Raw genomic sequence first — 19,338 nt, 5'->3', positions numbered from 1 at the left:
AGAGGCGATCACAGGGGAGGATACAGGACGGGTAATTTTAGCCTCTGTCACAGATAAGACTATGGCAGACAGTCAATCGCACAGGTCTAAACCAGACAAGGGAGAAAATCTGTTATCAAGATTAAGATCAAAGAGGCCACCTAAAGGTCTTCGACGTGCGAGTCTGCTTTTGCCCCCTTGCGAGAAAGGATGATTAGGTCTATAAAAAAAAAACATTTTCTCGGGTGGGAGCCACTGGTTTCTACTCCCCAAATGACCCAATAAAAATATTATGACATGGGGATTATTGAAATTGGCAACTACACAGTCACCCCTCCCATCCTTAGTGGAGAGACCAACCCAGGATGCACGTCTAGCCATAATCATTTGGTTACAGATATCCCCGCCCTGTACCCCCTGAACCTTCAATTGAGCGCTAAGCCAATGCATGGTTTTAGGTATTAACTGCTCGGTGGATTCCGTTTGCCCCTCCTATAGAAGCGGTACATTCTTTAGGACCACCACCAGAGGAGCAGCAGCCAGTGGGAGATGTAAAATCATAGAGCCCTTATTGCAACCCAAAGAAGTATGTACTGGTAGGAGGTCTCGATTAGTGTGCCCATAGGCGGCATTAGGCTGGATTCCAGTCCCATAATTGATATTGATTGGAGTTGCTTAAGGACCTACCCTGTGTTCTACTTCCCTACCTCCTTGGGGTACTTGGGATTAGCTTGGCAAATTCACTTGACAAATTCCCAATCTCTCCTTCATGACCACCCGGTGGAACAGAGTCAACCTCTGGACCACTACCCTGCCAACTATGCCTACAAATCGGTGCAAGGGGAGGATTAGATGGGGGGGGGCAAGACGGGAGGGGATATATGATTTACAGGAACACACAAGGAATTAGTTACAATTTCGGGGGGCCGATAAGTTTTCCCCAATCAGTCCTCAAACATAGAGAAATTAGATGTGACCCGCATTTCAAAGTTTGATAGTCTTTCCTGAATCATAGTCAGTCTATCAAGGATCGGGGATAATGATGATGATACAAGTTCCCTGACTTTAAGCAGCATTGCCTCGTGAGCATCAGAAAGGGGGGCACCCAAGGGATCAACATTCGGAACAATAGGAGTAATGGAAACAGACAGGGGGGCTGAGGGAGAAGGGGCAACTACCCCACCATTCCTACTAAGCTTTTGCATTTTGTTTTTTTTTCTTCCTTTGAGGGCCCCCTCCCCTCTTCCTCTTTGTGGCCAGCTCCGGATTTGGGACCGTGGTCAGTAAGGATGGTTTAGGCACTGACCTAGTAGCAATGCGTGGAGGAGTACCGCAGGGCGCGACCTCTTGTGCCGCCTCCTCAGGTACTGGGCTGACAGGGACCTCCGATAATGATGATACTTCCGGAGACACCTGCAAGGACTGATTGTCGCCTTTCAGTGGATCAGGGGAGGCAATCACTGTGGCAGGGGGCGTTCCTGGGAGCGTGCAGATACCAAACCACCCAGTGATCATCATTTGGTTTGCAGGAGATCGAGGGAGAGTCGGCGCTCTGTCAGAGCAATCTCGTGCGCTAAGACTGAGCTAGCTCTGATTAGGAATTTATCCAAAGTCCCAGCGACACTTCCCCCAGTCACCGCCGCTATGCTTTTTCCCTCATGAGTGTTTCGTTTAGCAAGGGGGGGATATTATCCAGTTCAAAGCCCCCGCAAAGTTAGTAGTCAAACTTTAACAAATATGATCGAACAACAACTAACCTGAGTAGGCGCAGGGGTTAGAGGGGTGGCCCGGCCCGGCCTCCTCCGGGCTCTAACGGGCTCAAACGGGCCCACCCTTGGCCCAGGCTTTGCCCGGGACCGTCTGCGCATGTCCCACATCACGGGTGACATGGCGTGCTTTTAGCGCGAGGCTGGCTCCTCCCTGCTGGCGGTGCTTTGTGGGACCTGGAGTCGCTCGCAGTGGCAGTGGATGGTGGCAAAATATTTGAAATCCCGCATCGCGTGTGGCGTGGTGCGCTTTTAGTGCAAGGCTGGCCCCCCCTGCTGGCGGTGGTTTGTGGGACCTGTAGTCCCTCGCAGTGGCAGCGGATGGCGGCAAAAGATTTGAAATCCTGTGTTGCGGATGGCGTCGCACACTTTTAGCGTGAGGCTGGGTCCTCCTTGCTGGCGGTGGTTTGTGGGACCTGGAGTCCCTCGCAGTGGCAGCGTATGGCAGCAAAAGATTTGAAATCCTGTGTTGCGGGTGGCATGGCACGCTTTTAATGCGAGGCTGGATCATCCTTGCTGGTGGTGGTTTGTGGGACCTGGAGTCCCTCGCAGTGGCAGCTTATGGCGGCAAACGATTTGAAATCCCGCATCACGGGTGGCATGGTGCGCTTTTAGCGCGAGGCTGGCTCCTCCCTGCTGGTGGTGGTTTGTGGGACCTGGAGTCCCTCGTAGTGGCAGCGGATGACGGCAAAAGATTTGAAATCCCGCGTCACGGGTGACGTGGCACGCTTTTAGCGTGAGGCTGGCTCCTCCTTGCTGGCGGTGGTTTGTGGGACCTGGAGTCCCTCGCAGTGGCAGCGGATGGCAGCAAAAGATTTGAAATCCCACGTCGCGGATGGCGTGGCGCCTTTTTAGCGCAAGGCTGGCTCCTCCCTGCTGGTGGTGGTTTGTGGGACCTGGAGTCCATCGCAGTGGAAGTGGATGGTGGCAAAAGATTTGAAATCCCCTACTTGTTTCACACGCTTCTGCTGACACCACCTACCAGGGCCATATGTGCACTGCAACATGATATTGAGCGCATTGTCTGGTGAGATCAGAGTGTTGTGTAGCATTTTAGGATCCAAGCGTAATTTACCGATTCATGCCTTACATAGGTACAATTCGCATTGCCCTTATATAGACATAGAAGTCATAACCATATTTAGACATAACCCATGCAGTCCAAATACAGACATGGCTACTTCCACTCGTTCCAAAAAGCCACAATGATTTCTTGGAAAACTCGGCTTCAGCAGTCAGGGACATCCCATTGCTTGAATATTGATTTGTCCAAGAAATCATGGAGTTTTCAAAGAACTACGGGCCCGATTCACAGAACTAACTTAAGACAAAATCCTAAACTTACTACTTTTGGTATTCACAGAAGTTAGAATTTTGACTTAAGTTTGTCTTAAGACAGACTTAAGACAGACTTAAGTTAGGATTTTGTCTTAAGTCTGTCTTAAGTCTGTCTTAAGACAAACTTAAGACAAAATCCTAACTTCTGTGAATACCAAAAGTAGTAAGTTTAGGATTTTGTCTTAAGTTAGTTCTGTGAATCGGGCCCTTACATTCCGTTGGGGTTCTTTGATGACGTTATTATGTCCAACTTTACGTCAAACTAGGCACCTTCAAGGTATAAATATGCATACACTTGCCCTAGCAGCCACACAGTGGTTCGGAGCAGCTCGACTATCTACTTGCCTGATGCAGCTCGCTACAGCAAGTGCCGAAGAAAGCCGACCCTCCAGCTGACGCACTGATCGAGAGACTGCATTTCTCCCGGCGAGAAACCAGCTCCAGTGTTTCCAAGCTCCCCTCGCGGGGTGTTGGGAAATCGAGACCCAAGCCAAAGATACCAGACATCCTTCATTCTAAAACCAAGGTACGGAACTGATTTGACCCTAAGAGAAATCTTGGATAGATTCTTGGCAAAGAAAACTAAACCTATGCTACACCTCACTTACTTTTTTCCTTGTACTAGACTTAGGTTAGGTACATTGGGGTAGGCGTATTTTAAAAGCACCAGTTGAGTACTTTTTAGCCTTTGTTATTTATGTATGTATTTATCTATGGTTTAAGAAGCCATACAATGCTTTTACAGTATTATTTCATAATATTCTTCTTACTGTACGCATTATACCTTGCAACCAGTATTACGATTGTAGCAGTTCACTTTACTTGGATGAGAAAGAAGACTGTTCAATAAGCCCTTTTATTGAAAACACTCGTCTCTCTATTTTTCTACACCCCTGATGGGAAACAACATTTACAACGTAACTTTTACAACGCACTACCATTACAACAAAACTTTTACAATGCAACATCCATTACATTGCATGCAATTACAACGCAACCATTACAGCGCATGACACTACAACGCATACCACTACAATGCATGTCATTACAACGCATACCATTACAACGCATGACATTACAACGCATAGTACCCTTACACTTTCCAATACTTACCCTACTGTTGCACCCCCTGGAGTTGGAATAGTAATGTTTACCCCTACACTATCCAACACTTACCCTACTGTTGCACCCCCCTGGAGTTAGAATAGTAATTTTTACCACTACACTATCCAACACTTACCCTACTGTTGCACCCCCCTGGAGTTAGAATAGTAATTTTTAACCCCTACACTATCCAATACTTACCATACATGCAATGTAATGTTATGCATTGTAATGGTATGCGTTGTAAAGGTAGTATGTGTTGTAATCGAGTGCGTTGTAAAGGTAGTTTCTAAAAATTCGCTGTAATGGCATGCGTTGTAATGGAATGTGTTGTAATGGATGTTGCGTTGTAAAAAATGCGTTGTAAAGGTATGCGTTGTAAAAGTATGAGTTGTAAAGTCATACATCCCCTCTGATGAAACGAAACAAGCACGATTGACTGAGTAAAATATCTATCTATTGTTTCCACGACTCTGAAGATCAGTTGTATTCTCAGGGAAACAAATTTGTCATGTTTATGCGGTTGTCAGAAACTAATCACTTCTTGTTTATTCAAGAAAGTTTCTAGTGACCTCTGAGCTAGCTGGCACTCACAATTAAGTCTAATATATTCGATAGAGACCTAGTCGACCTAAGTCCTACGTCAAATCTATAGGATATAATATTCCAATGCGCAGATCCTATTGGGAATATAGGAACTACACTACATGGCACCCAATGTTTGGTAAGGCACTAATTTAATGCTAGATACTAGAGTAACTCAGTTGTGCTTTTCACAGAGACCCCTTTTTCCCTTAAAATACTCCAATTGACGTCTGGAGTGGGTAAAAGGATAAAATATCTGCCTTTGCTGAGTAGGACGAAAATCCTATGTATTAGTTTTTGGTTTGATTCAACGTTGCAGGATACAGTGTTCCAAAATATTGTGCACCTTATCTTTGTCTCCTTAAAACTTGCTCTGCAAACTTTCATTAAACAATGTCGAATAACGACAGCAATAACACAACTTCTGGAGCGGCAGGAACTGCAACTCATCCGGGCTTAGACGTTACAGGTTTCCAACAAAACGACCCGGACGCTATAATCATCCCGGAAAACTTCAGGAAAACCATCACTATAAAGCTTATAACAAATGGCCTATCACCAAGAGGTGGTAGGGTAATTCTTGTCAAGGAGGCACACGAATATCGGCAGACAGAGGTATTCTATTCATGGATAGTCTTCCCTGAAGCAAATGCAGTATTGCATGTGTTTCACTTCTACAAAGTAGAGGATAATCCAAAGGAATACGTTCCTTTTGAGGACATTGAAATTACACTAACTTACCAAGAGCATCAGCTCCGTTTTAAAGGCGCCCTACAACATCAAAATCACATTACCAGGCTCGGTCCACTAGGTAGACCAGGAGCAACATGGCCGGTACTAGCCAGCTATACACCACATCCTGACATTGAAGAAATGTCAAGTGAAGAACTATTATTTCAACTAAAACAACTAATAAAAATGCATAGACAATTGGTTCAATATGTCATGCGGACTGTAACAGTCCAACCTCCTATAAGGATTCCATAACAAACCCCTCACCAGGGGAACACAAATAAAATTACACCACAGACTATACAATCAGTCATTGGTAATTTACCTGCAAAAAGGGAACAAATTCCATTCTGGATAGCTCAAAAAATGACTCAAATCGAGACAGTATTTCCTGACAGTACACTTAGGGCCAGATGTAGGAAGGCAAAAACCGGTCGGTAACGGCCGATTTTGGCCGTTACCGACCGGTATTTGGAGTTTGGGATGTAGGGGCATGTTAAAATACAGATTCAGTAATTTTACCGAATCGGTAAAATACCGAATCGGTATAATTACCGAATCTGTATTTTGACATGTAGGTAGCACTGTAATCAGTGCTACAGGGGTTTAAGAATTCTTAATTTACCACCAACTAGATGTTGGTGGTAAATCATGAAAACCCTTTAAAAAGCATTTCTTTTGCTTTTTAAACAGTGCCATGTTGCAGACATACATGCCCTAAGGGCATGTATGTCTGCAACATGTGCACCCATGCACAATTGAGGGGTGCAACAGGGTGTCAAAGTGCCACCCTGCCACCCTGAAATGTTTCCTCCAATTACCGAATCCTTATTTACCGATTCGGTAATTGACATTCATTCCTATGGGCTTCCAGGCCCTTAGGAATGAATGGCAATTACCGAATCGGTAAATACCAATTCGGTAATTACCGAATCATACCGATTCGGTAATTAATTTGGTAAAATTACCTACATCCCGATTGCCAGTTCTTAAATACTGAATCGGTATGATTCGGTATTTAAGAATCAGTAATCTGGGATTACCTACATCTGGCCCTTTATGAGAAACACAGAATTTTAACAATCTTTTTACCTGGAGGACTGCAACACTTGAGGTGCAGTCTTTGCTGTAATCTACACAAAACACATGGTGTTCCGTCTATGGCAGTAATACCAGAAGTCCTGAAACAGATTTAAAATGAATACGGGGCAGAGCCTGCTTTGAATCTGGGTATGAAATTACTGAAAGATTGCAAATAGGTCTCAGCTATAATATTGGCTAATATTAAAGGTGAAGCAGCATGAGTGGCGATCCGCCAAAAAATAAGATACATTGATATAATTGGGCAACCATATGAACTGGCCAGAATAATTAAAAAATCCTATGAAGGACTAGGTAGAGATAGTTTGGGTGGGAAACCAGTCAAGCCCCAACTAACAGAAAGTCCTGAAAAGGTTTTTATTAAAAATACTCTCACTTCTGCTAAAAAGAAGTGAGAAAATACTAAACAAACTTCTACTGAGAAGCGTTCTCAGTCCAAAGGAAGGTCTCCTCAAAAGGAGCCCCCCTGAAAAGAAGTATAACCTCAGGAACAGGCTTAATTTGAGAAAACCTGATAGATATCCAGATACTGATACACATTCCTCTTGTACCTTTCAGACTTCCTCACAGAAATCGGAAAGAAGAGGGTGGTCAGAACACATGGAAGAATGTGTGCAGTCCAAAAGCGATCCAATTCATCAAAAAGAAGGTAGCAGGTCTAAAGAACAGATCTGCAGAGGATCTTGAGGACACAACTCATGAACGGGGAGTGGGCCCAGACAATGCTGGACAGCGCAGCAGAAGTCACCATAGCTCGCAAGATCTTGAAGGATCATCTGGAGACAGTGGACTTGAATGAGTACATTCAAGTTGAAACAGCTGATACCAGGGTTAATGTACCCCATAAGTTATATGAAGTAACGCTCCGGATGGAGGGGGACATAACTAGAAAAATAAGAGGACTCTTTTGGGAGAAGTTCTCTAAGGGTTATGACATTCTCCTAGCTGAAAAAGACTGGCCACCTAAATTTGTCAGATAGTGCCCACATGGCGAAGTCATCATTATGCCAGCCTTCTCTAATTATGTTCCAATTTACTTAAAATATACCTATGCCAGAAAATGGGCTGTAGTCCAGGCTCCAGCATTATATAAAAACCATGTGGGATGGGATGAGGTTTCCCCTCACCATAAAATCCAGCTAAAAACTCAACCAAGTGCACAGAGGCAGTATCCAGTTAAGCAAGAAGCTAAAAAACAGGCCAGGGAGATCTTAGATCAACTTGAATATCAAGGGGTGATTGAAACATGCACCACGTCAATGAACAATCCTTTGTTTCCTGTCTCCAAACCAGACAATATATATTGTCTAGTTTTGGACTACAGACATTTAAACTCTTGTTGCAAAACCTTTGCAGTACAAAATGCACACAGTGCAGCACTAATGAATAACATTATGCGTAAAAAATATAAAACCACATTAGATATTTCTAACGGTTTCTTCTGTCAAAACCGCTTTCTCAATCATGGGGACACACCATCACTTCTGTCGTCTACCCCAGGGATTCGAGAATAGTCCGGGGTTATTTTCTGCCAGAGTAACAGAGTTACTATAAATGTATGATGACGAGGCATTATCTCATGTGAATGATATCTATCTAACAGACGATGACGACTTGGACAGGCACTTGAACAGAGTGAATACCATTATACTTGGATTCACCTCTGAATGGTGTAAATTCAACTTTTAGAAGTCAAGAATTGCCCACCTCAACATCCTTTTTCTAGGATACGAGTTATCAAGTGAAGGCAAAAGCCCAGCAGCCAACTTTTTAGAAAAGTGTGCGCTGCTCTAACCTCCAAAAATGCTGAAAAACTTACAGTCAATTCTAGGTTTCCTGAATTTCGCAAGAACATACATTCTAAACTACGCAGAAAGGGTTAAACCTCTCTACAAATTAATCAAACCTGATTTTAAAACAACAAATTGGACTCAAAAACACACATACATTTTGCTTTCAGAGCAAACAGACATGTTAGCAGCATCACATTTACAGACAAGCATAAACATACGCAATCTTGTAATCAGAATAATACCAGGAAGATGCGGATTCACATACTTAACTTTTAATGAAGGTGAAAAAGTACCAATTGCTTACAAATCACACTTGTGCAAGCTGAAATGAAATTCAATTCAACAGAAAAAATTCTGACTGCGGTTCAAACTGCAGTAGCAAAGGAGAGAGCTCTCGCACAGGGTAAACGCATAATGATCGTTACACATGTACCTGCCTTAGAGGCAGTGACAAAAGCAAGCATTCCGAATGCTAAAGCTTTACATCCAAAATGGATACAATGGGTTAACTCTCTTTCTGCAACAGACGTTGAATACGTTTTTGACCCCTATTTGAAAACTCAAGAATTTCTACAATACGAACAAGAATATCCTCTGCCCCCTGAGATTCTGCCTCTGGAACAGTACGAATGTATAATTTATACAGACGGATCAGCACAGCCCGCAATTGGGGGTTAACAAGCTTATAGTGCTACAGGCTTTCAAGATGGCGCTTGAAAATACCGATCGCGAATTCCCCACACTCCTAGTGTGCGATTCGTATTACTGCATTCAATCTTACAATGAATACTTGCAGAACTGGGTACAAAACGGTTTCAAAGATGCAAAAGGTCGCACAATCAAGCATAAGTTGCTTTGGGAATAAGTAGTTCAATTACAGAAAGAACTGGACAAAGGTATTTCTTCAGCGCAGCACGGAGCTCTGAAAGACTTGCAGGCGGCGCAATTAGACAGCATCAGACGCGCTTTTTAAAAACTGCTTTTGTAACTTTTAAAATTGCATTATTATTTTCCCTGACACATAGCGCTTACTCGCACTCTAATTGTGGTAACTCACCGCTATTTTGGGCGGGCTCACGTAGCAAGGCAACACACCTCTGCAACCATCTTGGGGGAAGCAGGGATTCACTGCGGCGCCATTTCGGTCAGCGCCCTAGTCCTTACGCGGGATATCACGCCCCTATTTAAGACGAGCATACCTGCCTGGTCAGTCCTGGACAAAGGTATTTCTTCAGCGCAGCACCGAGCTCTGAAAGACTTGCACTCGGCGCAATTAGACAGCATCAGACGCGCTTTTTAAAAACTGCTTTTGTAACTTTTAAAATTGCATTATTATTTTCCCTGACACATAGCGCTTACTCGCACTCTAATTGTGGTAACTCACCGCTATTTTGGGCGGGCTCACGTAGCAAGGCAACACACCTCTGCAACCATCTTGGGGGAAGCAGGGATTCACCGCGGCGCCATTTCGGTCAGCGCCCTAGTCCTTACGCGGGATATCACGCCCCTATTTAAGACGAGTATACCTGCCTGGTCAGTCCTGGACAAAGGTATTTCTTCAGCGCAGCACGGAGCTCTGAAAGACTTGCACTCGGCGCAATTAGACAGCATCAGACGCGCTTTTTAAAAACTGCTTTTGTAACTTTTAAAATTGCATTATTATTTTCCCTGACACATAGCGCTTACTCGCACTCTAATTTTGGTAACTCACCGCTATTTTGGGCGGGCTCACGTAGCAAGGCAACACACCTCTGCAGCCATCTTGGGGAAACAGGGATTCACCGCGGCGCCATTTCGGTCAGCGCCCTAGTCCTTACGCGGGATATCACGCCCCTATTTAAACCTCCCACTGACGACGCGCAGCGGGACCGCCGGACTCACGCTGGAGTCCAGCCAGAGTCCTGCCCGTCTGTGCTCGTCCAGGTTCTGACGGGTCTGGGGCCTGGCATTATGCTCAATATTCTGGCTCCCAGACTGACGTACTCGCGGGATGAACTTCTTGCATTGCGCTATCTACCTCTTGCGGATTGCAACCTGGTAGATATTGGATGGCGGGTAGCACCCATCGGAGATATTTGTCAGTTGGCTTCTCCGCCGAAAGGTAAGAATACCTTGTTGTTGGGTCTGCTTAACTGCAGATCGCTTCCGAAGCACTCAGTCGAAATTAATCTCCTCATTCTAGATCAGGACTTAGATGTCCTGTTCTTATCAGAAACTTGGATAACTGCTAGTTCCGATGCGGACACTGTGCAAGCCCTCCCGCCAGGTTATCAGCTGTTTCACCTGGATAGACCCAAGGGGAGAGGGGGTGGTATTGCCATTTTATACAGAGAGACCTATGTATGCAGGGCCCAGAATGGTTCAGTTGCGGACTGTGAGAGCTGTCATTTCTCTCTGTTGATATCCCCCACAGTGGCACTGTCAGGCTTATTAATTTACCGGCCTCCAGGCTGTCCGGGCAACTTCGGAAGCTCCGTAATGGAAACAGTGACGACGCTGGCCTCGGCTACAACAAATTTCATGGTGTTGGGAGATTTGAATCTCCACTTTAACGATACCGTAGATCTAATAGCCCGAGACCTTCAGGGTGACTTGGAAGCATGCGAGCTGCCTTTGATTAATGCAGGACCTACGCATGATAAAGGGCACTTACTTGATCCAATATTTTCTAACATCCCCCGCCTCTTGGCTAGGCCAGCTCATCCTCTCCCGTGGTCTGACCATTTTTTGGTTTTGGCTGAATGGCAAGTCGAATTACCCCCCACATCTGCCCATCAGGCTTTCCTGGTGGACAGAGCCTGGTCCAGATTATCGATTAATGACTGGACCTCCAAACTGGCAGACTCACCTCCCCCTCCCGAGTTAGACCCGATTAAAGGAGATGCGAATCTTAATCATTGGCTGACCGCCTCTCTGGATGCCCTCATCCCTAAAAAGAGAGTACAACAGAGGGAGAAAAGAATGGGATCTGCTCCCTGGTACACGGCGGAGCTTCGCTCGCTCAAGAAAGGATGTAAAAAGTTGGAGAGGGTATGGAGAAAGAAATTAGAGCTGAACAGAAGAGAGGAGTACCGTGAAGCCATGAGGGGCTATAAAGCAGCCCTCCGTCTGGCAAAAGCCCATTTCTTTGAGGAACGTATAAGATCTGCTTCGAGTTCATCCAGGGAAACTTTTAAAGTGGTGCAAGAACTCCTTAAAGTTCCTGAACCAGTGGCAACACATGATAAACAGAAGTGTGAGGACCTGGCAGATTTCTTCCACACGAAAATAGTAAAGATAATTAGCTCCCTGCCTCAGACTATACGTCCTCAGCAGACTCAGGAAGTGAACTCCATAACCCAGTCTAGAGAGCTATTTGCCGGTTTAGACACGTTCGGACCAGTTACAGAGGCCGAAGTACTAAAGACCGTTGGATCTATGAAAAGTGGCTCTCCAATGGATCCGGTCCCCATGAAATTTTTAAAGCAGGTAGCAGCCTTGGTCGTGACTCCTATCACTGATCTGATGAACGCCTCCTTTTCCCAGGGCTTGGTTCCACCAAGCTGGAAAACAGCAGTGGTTAAGGCACTTTAAAAAAAAAAAACCTGGACAAGGCGGACCTGGCATATTTTAGACCTATATCGCTACTGCCAGGTCTCGGCAAAATTGCTGAAAGGCTTGCGAACTATCATATGTCAGCCTACTTGGAGTCGAATGGACGGCTCCGAGATTCGCAGACCGGATTCCGTCCAGGCCAAAGCACTGACTCTGCCCTCCTGGCAGTCGTAGAAGAATCTAGACGCATTATGGATTCAGGAGGATCAGTGGCAGTGATCCTCCTGGACCTTAGTGCGGCGTTTGACACCGTTAATCATCAGGTGCTGATTCAGCGACTGTCAGAGGTGGGTGTGACAGGGGTCGCGTTGAAATGGCTCATCTCATTTCTTGACGGCCGCTCATATCAGGTGTGGGATGGCAGCAATCGGACTTCATCTATCCCCCTCCAGTGGGGGGTGCCACAGGGCTCCTCTCTTAGCCCTACATTGTTTAATGTATATATGGCCCCCCTGGAGGATGTGGTGGCCCCTTATAATATCAAGATCATCAGCTATGCTGATGATACGCAGCTAGTGGTCGCCTTATCACAACTGGAAGAGAACCCCAATCTGCTGCACTCATGCCTGTCGGATGTCCATGCCTGGATGGATGAGTCAGCTCTTAAGCTGAATGGCTCTAAGACAGAGTTAATGCTGCTAGGGAATAAAGTCCCCTCACTTCCCTTGACCAGCTGGTCTAGTTGCATGGGCGATCTCCCTAGAGCGAAAGAGGAGATTAAGAGCTTGGGGGTCTGGCTGGAACAAGATCTTTTGTTCAGGACCCAAGCTAAAAAAACTGCAGGAGTTTGCTTCGCCCTGTTACGTTCAGCCCGGAAGATCTTTCCCCTTCTTCCTTTGCCCTCTAGGAAGTTGTTGATTCAGGGGCTGATAACGTCGCGACTTGACTACAGTAATGCCATCTTTTTGGGTGCCCCTGAATCCACCCTCAACAAACTCCAGCAGGTTCAAAATGCTGCGGCCAGACTGCTCATGGGTATCCCCAGAAATCAGTCAGCTAGACATGCCCTAAAGGCATTGCACTGGCTCCCAGTTTGGGAAAGAGTAAAATTTAAAGCTCTCTGCACTGCCCATAAAATTCTCCAGGGGACTGGACCCCCCATTTTGAGAAATTTAGTGGTGCCTTACAAAGCGAACAGAACGCTGCGCTCTGACCATAAACACCTTCTCCTAGTCCCGAGAGTAAAGAAGGCACGCACGGGCGGGAGAAGATTCTCGGTGCATACAGCGAGCCTGTGGAATTCCCTACCTTTTAATCTGCGCGCTGAGACCTGTACTTTGCGGTTTCGCAAATGTCTGACAACTCATCTGTTCCCTGTTTGATTGTAGTTGAGTTACCGTTTTTATTTCTGTTGTCCTGATAAGCGCTGGGATGCCCTAGGGTAACTGCGCGCTATATATAACATTTTAAATAATAATAATAATAAAATAATAATAACTACAAAAGACTCACGTGATCCATACACTGAGTCATCAGCGTGATGGCGTTCACGTTGCAGGGAATTCATTGGCTGATGAAGATGCGAAGGCAGCTGTGCAAACGGCTTCCGTAGCTGCAATCACTCGTTCAAAAATAAAAATAGACAACGAAATATTGCAGGCTGTCGCCGCTTCCAATAAAGATAGTGGTAAAACGTTACCAAAAGGCTTTCCACTCAAGTACTCATATATAACTGATGTAAATAATGTTGCTTTTGCTCAAATCCCTGGATTGGGGGATAGAGTAATTCCAAACATGGAACATGGGTTAGGACTAATTTTAGCAACACATGAAGGGCTTGCCTCTGCGCACCCAGGTGTTTCCGCCACAGTGTCATTATTAAAACAAAGACACTGGTGGCCACGCATGAGGAAACAGATGAGAAACTATGTTTTAGAATGTGAGATCTGCCAGAAAATGAAAGTTTCAAAAGTGAAACGCCCGGCGCAGATCGCCCTTTTAATTTCAGATAAACCATTAGCATGCGTTTACCTGGTCCACTGCGGTCCCTTACGGAGGGATGGTAACTACAAATATATGATGGTCGCAGTGGATTCATGCTCGAGGTTCATTTGGATGTGGCCTCAGTGCTCTGCTGATGCCCGAACTGTTATAAAAGATTTGCGAATCTTTATCGGCACATGCGCAGTCGGCACGCTACATTCTGACCAGGGTCCTGTGTTTAGCTCCAAAACTTACAAGGAGGCCATGGCCAATCTGGGCATTGCAGTGCGGTATTCGAGTCCATTCCATCCAGAGGGAAATTCTGTAGTGGAATAAAGAAATGGGATATAAAGCAATCTATAACAGGGCTAGGGTACTAGGCTTGGGTGACGGGTGGGTCAAACATCTAGTAAGTGTCCAACGTAGTTTAAATAATCTGCCAAGAAATTCTCTGGGTGGAATTACTCCATATGAAATCCTTTTTGGTACTAGAATGCTTGTCCAGGATCTTGATCATCACACTTCAGTGATGGAACAAAAACCCTTTGATATCAAAGACCGTTTGGCTGTTTTGCAGGACTTAAATGAGAAAAGGAGAAGTCAAAGCAACACAATACATAACCCAATGACCACTGAAGGAGAACCACCCGTCCCAACAAGACCTGTCTGGATTCCAAAGATCGGGGATCTAGTCAGAGAAAAGATCGCGGATAAGAAGGAATTTGGGCCTTCTAACAGAAAACCAGTACCTGTGCTAGCAAAAAGGATACGGGGCCCCCAGTGATTTCAAATAATCCTGATGCAATTCCTACAATTGACAGAACCGCCTCTGGCTATTTCATTAACTTTGGTACGTTTTCCGAGGATCCCAGTGAGCCTGAAACGACGCCAGCAAATAAAACATTTAAAGAACAAGTAACAGAACCTTTTCGACAACTTGACAAAACTTATCTGGTTTCACTATGGGTTGTATTTTGGATTGTGCTAGGCGTACTTTTTCTCCTTCTTTGGCTAATCCTGGTATTAAGTTTGGGAATGCTGATAAATGGACGATATAGTAAAATAGACACAGCAAGTAAGAACATCAACTTGCTCCTAAAGCTACACAAATCATCTCATCGTGAACAAAGAGACTTGACATCAGTGAACATTACAGCCATTCCTATACCTGGTGGTATAGCATGGGACAGAACTGATTATGACATCTTTGGTCCTGCAGAGCTGTTGAAGATTCTACATCAATTCAAGGTTTCCTTGAGTGACTTTGTTTCACCAAGCACATTTTCGGATGATTGGGACTTTGAGACTGTTAATAATATGATGTCAGACTTAGAGATGTCTGCAAAATTTACAAAACATTAATATTTAGAAGGTTCTTCAGATTATGCACAAATGTACTGTTATAATCACTATGGTCATCATTATTTGCACAAATCTGCAAACCCTAGAAATATTTATACTTTTAATCAATGGGAACATTGTCCAACGCCACCGAAGGGTAGCTCAAAAACATTCTATGAAAAAGGTCCATACTTCTCAGGTTTCAATACCACAAATCCGGAAACATTTTACTTTAGAAATATTAATAAGACAGGAATGAAACGTATGTTGACTAATACTAAGCAAATTTATTCTGCAGCCTTTTATGCCCAGCAGTCCTCATTAGGTTTCGACTTTTGGAGTGAGAACATTGAAACAAAAAGTGTCTGGGGCACAAAAGACTGGTAGGTGCAGGGAATAGAAGCTTTATTTCGAGCCTGCATTATCCCTGAACAAATAATGTTTTTAAACAACACTGTTCAACAGACTTCCTGCCTTGGCCTGGCCAAGAGAAAAGATTTGAACAAACTGTCCATACCTACACCTACACCTGATAGTAAAAACACTTCAGTGGGAGGGGTCGACGTAAAATTAATTTTTCTAAAAAAACAGAACTGATCCTGATTGGAAAAAAATGGCTAATCTGGCCCACAGACACGAATAATTGTCAAGAAAGAATCCTGAACAAGACACAAGGATTTACAGTAACTAGGCCAGATCCAAGATATCTCTAGAGACAACATCCAGGGATAGTACCAACATACAGTGTAGGAAAACTGTGCCTTGAGTGGCTACAAAAATCTACACTTACAGAGATTAAACAATACTTATCTTTACTTAAAGATGGTGTTGATTTGAGGGACTTCTTACGAGGTCCTGCAAAACGAATTCAAACGTTTCATATACGCAGGTATATACGACATTTATATGAAGCTTGGAAAGCGACACAGGCAGAGACAGCAGGAAGAATACGAGAAATTGATCGTATTAATTTAGAGAAAGCAGTCTCTGTAGTTGACAATGGGTTAACGACTGTCATCCAGAATGTATTCTTTGGACAGCATAGAATCCTCTGCCATAGACATAATGGAACAGGACTTGCTCATGCTACAGCATGGACAGTCGCAATTACGTTCTATAATGTTTCTAGGCTGGACATTGCAAAATCTTCGTTCTGGATATGTGCCATGGCGTCTAATCAACACCACTTCATTGTTTTCTGTATTTAACCTTACAGATAAACAAATCACTTTGGCACAAAGAGGAGTAGACTATACGGTGCTGAGCATTGAGAAACTGGAAAGATTACCATTAACTGTTTCAGAAAAACCTGCAACAGAATGGCTAATACACGGGATATTCACTCTGCCTGTCACAATTTTCAATTTTCAATACTGTTTGAAACATATACCAGTTGCTATGTATGAAAGGTTGGGTAAGGAATACATAAAATCAGCCTGGCAATTACCATACACACACAGATGTTGGAGTGGGGGAAAATAAGTATTTCTTAGTGGTACACAATGTAAAAGCGCACTAAGCGGTGCACTTTTATGTCAAGAGTATTAATGTACATGGAGCCTGTGATGGTTCATGTTATCCTGCCACTTGCAAGGTTCTCCAGCAGGTGGCATACTTTAAGCAGAATGAAAGCCATTCTTTGACAAAAAACTGTGCCACTGATCTCGTCCAAAGAGACGTATGCACTACAAGTTGCAAGGTCCTCTGCAGAGATACATGCCCTTTTATACACAAACTGCCCCATACATTTCAAAGAAATGTTAGGTCGTATCTTAAATATGTCTGATACCAGTGTTATGGTATATGTATTTAAGACAGTTTTTGCGGGACTGTTAGCACCCTTTGAAGCAGCCCTCAGCATATTTCCAAACTTCGTGCACTCAGTGTTCGGCGGCCTACCTCTCATTTTGGGACTCGTAGCAAGAATACTATTCTTGTTCCTTCTGCTCCGATATGGCAAGTCCGGTCAGCAGCGACACCCACATTACCATAAAGAACACGCTCCTGGCAATGAAGTGTCGTGAGCACCGGATACAGAATCTGGGCCTGGCTCCTTTAAGAGACCTGAATACCACGTGGTTTCTTTCATTCAGACCAATCTGGCAAGATTGCATCTTACCTGTTCTACGATGCCTGCTATGTGGAGAAGAATGCGTGTTGGATGTCTGTCTAACACTTCCGTCAGCACTGCCAACGGATGTTGATACTTTGCATGGTTCAGTAACGGCCCATGCATCGCGTTGTCCCCAACGGCTACCCATCCTGATGACAGCATTCATTGAGGACTCACAGACACAATCTGCTGACAATGAGATACGTGGATTGACAGGCACACAGGTACCATCTCCATCTTCGATGAACATTGCTAATGCGGCTAACGCTGACGGAGATGCTTCACATTTTTGTGCTATCGGTTTACTTAATGAAGTGGTCCAACCTTCACCTACTGTGGTAGACGATTTCTTTGCCAGCTTAGAGGATTTAATGTTTTCACCAAACAACGAGAATTACTTTTGAAGTTAGCACACACAACTTTCTATGGGACTCTGTATTCGACCTTCACTTTTCAAAACAAAACTTTCAACTTTAAGAACTATATTTTTCTGCGATTTGACTTTTTCCAAAATTGAACTTTTGGGGGGGGCACAAAGTAATCAGCTTAAAGTAGAACTATTCTTAGAGAACAATAATTCTTTGAAACACTTCCAAGTGATGATATTTGACCTTGTCCACAACCTAAACAGTTTATATATTCTGTCATGGATTGGGCTCGACCTTTCATCTGTATTTAAGAGCCATTTCATAAATGTTATTTCATGATAAGCATTTTTCCAATTTCACACTACATGCTTTGAATGAAAATATTGCTTTTTAAAATGCGTACAGCACAATTGCTCATCTTTCGTGTACAACCATTTTGAATGCATTTTATGTATTTTGGGAGGGATTTTTACACATCATGCTTAAGATATGTTTAAAAATGCTTAGAATTTAGTAATATCGAACATAATAAAGTGGAGTGGGTGTTGTGTAGCATTTTAGGATCCAAGCGTACTAGACTTAGGTTAGGTACATTGGGGTAGGCGTATTTTAGAAGCACCAGTTGAGTACTTTTTAGCCTTTGTTATTTATGTATGTATTTATCTATGTTTTAAGAAACCATACAATGCTTTTACAGTATTATTTCATAATACTCTTCTTACTGTACGCATTATACTTTGCAACCAGTATTACGATTGTAGCAGTTCACGTTACTTGCATGAGAAAGAAGTCTGTTCAATAAACCCTTTTATTGAAAACGCCCGTCTCTCTATTTTTCTGCACCTCTGATGCAACAAAGCACGCATGATTGACTGAGTAAAGTATCTATCTATTGTTTCCACGACTCTGAAGATCAGTTTTATTCTTGGGGAAACAAATTTGTCATGTTTATGCGGTTGTCAGAAACTAATCCCTTCTTGTTTATTCGAGAACGTTTCTAGTAACCTCTGAGCTAGCTGGCACTCACAATTAAGTCTAATATATTTGATAGAGACCTAGTGGACCTAAGTCCTACGTCAAATCAATAAGATATATTATTCCAATGTGCAGAGCCTATTGGGAATATAGGAACTACACTACAAGAGGGCTTGGTTACAACTGGAACTTTCCTATAGAGACCCGGTGGAGGTGGGACTGGGAATCCCTGACCTTGGAGCTTACTGGCGGGCTGCCCAGATGAGGGTACTGGTGGAGTGGTCCCGCCCGAAATCTGAGAAGCACTGGTTGTTTATGGATAGGTCCCTTGCTGGCCAGCCATTATGGGGAGGTTCCATTTCTCACTCGCATGGGCGCCCTTGCAATTTATACCTCTCAGAGGTGACCCGACCTACCTTGTTAGAATGGGACAAGACCGCGGCTTCTCAGGGGCTTATGACATTCCCATCCACGATTACGCCCATCGCACAAATCCCTGACTTTAGAGAGACATCTAACCTCGTCGAGAAGTGGCTGCTCAAACGACACAGCGACACGCGGCTGACTTCGGACTTATATAAATTGGCAAGTGGCACCTCCGATACCGGGAAGTCCCCTGGACAGCT

The sequence above is a fragment of the Lissotriton helveticus genome, chromosome 8 (assembly GCF_964261635.1).
Source record: "Lissotriton helveticus chromosome 8, aLisHel1.1, whole genome shotgun sequence".
NCBI lineage: Eukaryota > Metazoa > Chordata > Amphibia > Caudata > Salamandridae > Lissotriton > Lissotriton helveticus.
The sequence above is the reverse complement of the archived record's forward strand: the minus strand, read 5'-3'. Positions refer to the sequence as shown.